Here is a 6,602-nt window from a genome sequence, read left to right as displayed (position 1 = left end):
AAAATGCCGAAACCCCCTCTAGATATGTTGGTGATCAAGTCCTCCTCAAGGTATCCCAGTGGAAAATGGTAGTTCGGTTTGGTAAAAGAGGAAAATTGTCTCAGAAATTGTTGGTCCCTTTAAAATCATTGGTAGAGTTGAAAAGTTGTGTATCGACTTGATCATCCTTAAGAGCTCTAAAATTTCCATCCAACCTTCCATGTTTCAAACCTCAAGAAGTGCTTAGCCAAGGGTAATCTCTATATACCCCTCGATGAGGTACAAATTGATTAATTTATGCCTGCTATTAAGAGACCTGAAAAAATTATGGACTGTAAGGACATAGAAACCAAACAGGATCGTATACCACTCGTCAAAGTTCGATGGGATTATAAACTGGTGCCAGTTTACTGGGAACAAGAAGACCAAATGAAGAGCAAGTATCTGCATATTTTCATTGTGATTAATCTATAATATCATGATGAAATTTCTAGAAGTAGGGATGCTGTAACATTTCGGTTTTTCGTTTTCTTGTATTTGTATAAAATACCTCACCCGGTTTGTTATTCGGAATATCCATATTCATAATTGTGTCTTTATTGAGTAAATATGGTTTTATTATTATTATTTTATGTTGTATGTCATGTGTAAATGATTATCGGCCTTAAAATCGCTTATTTTGGCCTAATATTGCGTTTAATTTAAGTCAAAGACTACAAATGTCAAAAATAAAACCAAACTCTGGTGTTCTCTTCTCTCCACGCTACGCGACGGATAGAAACCAAGCCCGTCGGGATGCGCGACGGGCGAAGTTTGTGGTAACTCCTTAACGCTGCGCTAAACCAAGGGGGGTTCCAGCCCGTCACGATGCGCGACCGACGTAGCTGTCGTGGAGAATTTAGAATCACCAATTCGATGTCATTTTGATCCCAATAGAGATATTCATTTTGATTTATTTGCATTGATTTTTCTCCAATTCGATGCCATTTTATTTATTTGCATTCATTTTTCTCCATAATCAAGATATTCACTAAATCTCGCTAATTAAACGAGTTCAACCGATGTCTCTGTATAAACTAGGCTCCCTCAAGCATACTCTATTGTTTTTCTTCAATTTCTCACTCTCAATTCCGGGTTTTGGTTGCTAATTGCTCAAGTTTTGAAGGTTTGAGTTTAGAAAGTCAAAGTTATTCATCTCTCAGTTTCTCTTGTTCATTGACTTTTTGGGTAAGTATAAAGCACAAAATTGTTTTCTTTCGTTGGTCCAATCATCTTAGCCATGTAGGGTTATGTTCAAGTTGATTTGGGCTTTTCAATTTCTCAATCTATTGACCCGAATTAGCTACTTACCTGTTTACCTTTTATGTCTATCTCAAAGTTTTGAACATGTTAGAGCTGAATTTAGTCTCATACTGACATCTGGGTCAGACATGAACCAACACTTGTTTAACTCTAGTTTACTCAATAACTAGAGTTAGAGGAGAAACTAAACAATAATTCGTGTTCGGTTAAATTCACTTTCAATAGTAAATTTCATATTTAAGTTTTCATAATATTTAAATTTTAAGTCGTCATGTTATTGCATAATGTCTAATACTAGGATCTTGTATTTGTATTGATAACAGTTCTGGAAATAGGTTTGAATTTATAGTGGGCGTATAAGTCATATCAGCGGATATGTACATATACGACGTATATGTAGATATATGTTGTATATGACATATATGGCGGATATGTTAATGTCTATATATATAGACATATCCGTTCAGCCTCTTAAGTGTCTAGATTTCCATATTTTATATTGCTGAAAGGTTGTCATAATCATTGTCCTGATATTTGTCTTCATGAAATATAAAGTAATTAAAAGTGAATCTATTTGTGCATCTTATCTCGTAATGATTTCCGCTAAATATGTTGAAGAGTATATTGTAAACTCGGTGTATCGATCCTAAACTTACACATTCCTACAAGTAATATCAGAGTTTTGGTGCTCGATATCGGAAGAAAAGACAAGACACTCGTTTCACGTCAATAATCGATCTATTTCTCAATTCTTTAAAAGTTTGTTTCGGATTCGTTAAAGTTAAAACATGACCAGAAGCTTAGAGAATGTTAATTTTTGTTTATAGATCAAGCCTAGAAAGTTTCGTTGGTTTTTGAGTTTGTTTACTTGCTTAAACGTCTAAAATCGTTAAAAACGTGAAAAACTGGCCCGTTCTAGAATCAGATTCCGATTGCACCAAAAGTCCATTTTTATGTTGGGAACATTTCTGGAAAATTCCGTGTGATTTCGAGCTCGTTTGATAGGTCAAATGTTGAAAAACTTTTTTTTTCCTGTTTGGACATATAGTCGGATATGTTTTTTTGACATATACGTCGGATATAGCCGTATATGTTTTTGGACATATACGCTACCATGGACTAATACGCTTAAAAGGACTTATACGCTAGAACTTATACTCTGTGAACACAAAAGTTTGAAAATTTTCAAATGGAAAACCTAGTCTAAGCAATATCCAATGGGGAGTTTGTTGGAGCATGAATGTCCTTTTGTTAGACACCAAGACCAAGAAATATCCAAACGGAGATTGTTAGTACATAAAATGTCTATCGCTTAGGTCTTGTAGGAATAATACGGTTTGGAATGTATTTTCATGTTTTGGAACGTATAAGTAATACAGTGATATGTACTTATACTCCGTATAAGTTATGTGCCAGATAAGACATATACGCCGTATATGTATTGTCAAGTCTATAAATAGTGGTCTAGGCTTATATGTTCAATACCTTTTTGGTCCATAAAGTACTTAACTGATATTTGTAATATCTTATTGTACTTCACTGCTATGATGAGTATATGAGAAATAGAGAGAATAGAATAAGAAAATCTTATGTTTTCGATCACGTTAGGGATTATGCACCTTCATGTTGATTCTAGATATCGATCTATGTTTTGTTAACGACACGAACACATTCCTACAGGTCAGCTCCCTTATCTCCCGTTTTTTATCTGGGAGTTATACTTAATAATTTTTGGCAATTTTAATTTGTTTCGTTTTGTTTTAGTCATAGTTATTAGAGAAAATTGTCATTTGCCTCCTTGGAAAATATGGCCGCGAGACCCTTCGACCACTGAAAATTATTTTGCGAAGGTTGTGCCCTTATATTTCTCGGCGGGCTTTTTTTGCTCCTTCCGTCAGTTGACCAAGCATTGACCTGTTAAAAAATGTTGAAATTACGTTTTTACCCCTAAGCCTTTAATTCAGTTTGAAAATAATCATCCAAAACCATGTAAATGTCGGGATTCGAACCCCAGGCATCCGGTTTAACATCCCACCAAAACTACCAATAAGTTAGTGTTTGGTATAGCTATACAACATAAACTATATATTATCAATTTTATCACGTCATCTTTCCCAACCATAATTTCATCTTCCCCAATTATAATTAGGGTTCCTAAGTTTTAATTCCAGAAAATTGTCAACACCTATCAAAGATCTAAATCAACATCACTAATAATCACTATACCAATATATCAGTGATATCCATATCCAAATATTAAACAACCAAAATTTGCACCACCCATACACCATCCATCCATTCCAAACATGGACTCATCACCTGATCAAATTGAATAAGAAATCCCAAGATTCATCCGGGTATACAAAGATGGTCGTATTAAAAAACTCTTCGGCACCGAAACTGTCCCAGACGGCATCGACCCTGCCTCCGGCGTTCATTCCAAAGACAGGTCGTTATTCATGATGCCAGAACCCATAGCGACGGCAGTGGGTGTCGTGGCGATGGCTGCCATGGCGCTGATGACTGGAAAAACGAGACGGGCGGAATCCATGGTGGAGGTGGTTGCCGTGGTGGCGGCGTGGTGCCGGAGGTTAGGGGTTTTGATCGGAATGATTTATGGGTGTCGTGGTTGAATTATTGAAGCAATTGGTGGTGGGATTTAAGAGATTTAAGGGTTTGAGTGATGAAATCTAGGGTTTAAGGATTTGAGAGATTCGATTACTTGTTATGAAACTGATGATGAAGATGATGAGATTAAGAGGGATTATTTGGTGGTGGGTTTGAGGATTTGAGGTTGATGATGATGAAGAACATCAAGTATGTTTGAGGTTGATGATGATGAAGATGAGCTGCTGATGATGATGAGATGTTGTTATTATTATTCATATTATTGTTCATATGAGCTGATGATGATAATTATTATTATTATTATTATTATTATTATTATTATTATTATTATTATTATTATGTACAATAACAACTTTACCCCTCACTATTAGCAGTCAACGGTAGTTTGAATAACGAAAGGAGCAAAAAAGCCCGCCCGAGATATACAATGGCTCAACCTTCGCAAAATAATTTTCAGTGGTCGAAGGGTCTCGTGACGATATTTTCCAGGGAGGCAAATGACAATTTTCTTTAACTATTTCTAGAATTTTTAGGCTTTTTCAACTAAGTTTGGCCGGCTCGCTTAATTCTCGCACACCTCTCCTTTTAACTCGCCTATACCAAAGGTGAGTAATCAAATCCCTTTTTTCCTATTTTTGTTTTAGGGGATTTATGCATATGAAAACACAACTTATTAATATTTGCATATATATGTACTCAAACACAATTCCATTAATTGTGTGATTGTGATGTTGCTCAATTAGTTGCTAAAATCTATATGGCTATGTGTTTACTGTTTAAATGTTGGTATCTCATCCTCATCCTCATAGTATGATCATAAGTCATCAGGTAACTTGACCAAATTTTGTGTCAAGGGGAAATGACAATTATTTTTGTTGTTATGCTAGTTGATGTAATTCACATGTCACAATGAGTTGTTGTATTTTTCCTTATTATATTCTTATACAAATTGTGGTTACTCGCTTAACACATTGTGTTGACAAATCTATTTTATTTTTACGCATATCGCAGTAGCATCTTGGGATGATATTGAAGTTGAAGACATAGTTCTGGACTTCGGTTATTAAATAAACCAACAAGTTTTTGCTTGATATTGATGTGATGATTTGGTTTATTTGTTTTTATTAAAAAGTTATGTACTTTGGTTTGAATAAATAATTTAGTTATTGTCACATTATTAGTGTCTTTGAGCTATAAGCAATCTTAGTCGTGCTTCGTCATGTTTCATCGTAGGTTGGGGTGTGACAACTCTTCAAAGGAAGTGATCACCTACTTCACCAAGCGCACAAAGTACTTAGCTTTACAATTTCTTATAAACTCACTATGTCAAGATAGTGAGTCTTCACCTAGTACTAATTTAACTCTACATCAAGACAGATTTTCCAACCCAATATAAAACAACACTAACTCAAGATAGTGTGTTCCTCTCTCAAATCACCAACTAATGATGATTCCTCACTTGTCAAAACACTAGAACAACCTCTAGTGTTAAACACTTAAATTACAAGGAAGATTGGTTAGACCTTTAGCTTTAAAAGGTCTTCTTTTTGCTCTACACTTCTAATATCCTCTCTATATCGTTGTAGTTTGATTAAATTAAAATAATAAAAGAGATTAGCTCTGAAGTTTGTGTAAATGTTATATAGAAAATGGGTGAAGACTTAGTTTGAATAAGTCTTCTATTTGTGCCAAGTATTTGAAACTTGGGTTTTGAAGTGTGAACGTTATGTGTGACCCTTTTCTTCGATCTTTTCATCTTTTGGTTGACCAACACATGTGATAAGCTATCCCTTTCACTTCCCACTTCTCCATACAAAACAACCCAATTATTTAACCCTTTTGGATAAACATACTTTACAAACTCCATCCAAAACATCAACCCTTGCCTTCTTTGAGATTGACTTGTCCTTTGGGTGAGTTTGGTTTTTCAAGAAATCGATTGATGGAAGACTTACCAAGATCGGAATAAGTCTTTCAAATATTCTATAGTTAAACAAGTTTTGTATAACTATATTTTTATAAACTTATTCTAATTTTATAAAAACTAACAACCTATTTTAACTAAGTGGTTAATTTGTCTTCAACTGATTAATCTTATAGCTTCTTCATCTTCATGTTGGTGTAGAAATATTGATTTAGCCCTTAGTAGACATAAACTTGATAATCTTGATCTTTGGATGTTTGTAGTCTTGATTAAGACTTATGTTGCTTTATTGTGACTAATGATGATCAATAAAGTGTCAAGTGAACTGTGTGTGACATATAATTATCATTAATGAACTAAAATTATCTTATGTCATATCGTCTTACTTAAGTAATTATCAAAAAGTTAAGGTTGGTTCAAGTTTAAACCATTATTTTTCCAACAAGGTTGTCTTTGATATTATGTGTACATAAATAGCCCCATCACCTCCAAACCATAGTGTATGATTAAAAAATTGTTTCAACCATAGCAGTATACTCTTTAGCAGCCACTTCAAATCAATTATATCCCTTAGTTTGATGTTGAGCTAAAATCTTAATATCTTTTTCTCCAAATCTCAACAAATCTTTAGGATCAATAAACCTATACGAAAAAGTTTGCACACAAGCACTACACTTGTGATCTCTAAGTCATCTATAGCAAAAATTTTGCACACAACCACTGCACTTGTGACATATGTTATCAATAATGAACTAAAACTATCTTATGT

This window comes from Bidens hawaiensis, unplaced genomic scaffold (genome assembly GCF_021521415.1).
Source record: "Bidens hawaiensis isolate Kalapana, Puna unplaced genomic scaffold, B.hawaiensis_p1.1 tig00049953_1, whole genome shotgun sequence".
Lineage (NCBI taxonomy): Eukaryota > Viridiplantae > Streptophyta > Magnoliopsida > Asterales > Asteraceae > Bidens > Bidens hawaiensis.
Note: the sequence above shows the minus strand (reverse complement) of the source record.